This window comes from Solanum tuberosum, unplaced genomic scaffold (genome assembly GCF_000226075.1).
Source record: "Solanum tuberosum cultivar DM 1-3 516 R44 unplaced genomic scaffold, SolTub_3.0 scf00493, whole genome shotgun sequence".
Lineage (NCBI taxonomy): Eukaryota > Viridiplantae > Streptophyta > Magnoliopsida > Solanales > Solanaceae > Solanum > Solanum tuberosum.
Window position 1 is genome coordinate 315,183 of NW_006239430.1, and position 212 is coordinate 315,394.

Below are 212 nucleotides of genomic sequence, written 5' to 3' on the forward strand. Positions count from 1 at the left end.
GCTTTTAACCTCTTTTTGCCCTATTTTTGTCATACTATCGCTTTACCTTCTTTCCCTTTATTTTCTTCAACCACGGATGTGACTTTAGACTTCGTAGCTCTTTTTACTTCTTTTTTTTTTAGCTTTTAACAAGTCACATCCTTTCCTTTTTTTTTTCTTTTTTTTTTCACATCACTCTTTTCATACCCATTTTTCTTTCAGTTTCCTCTTTC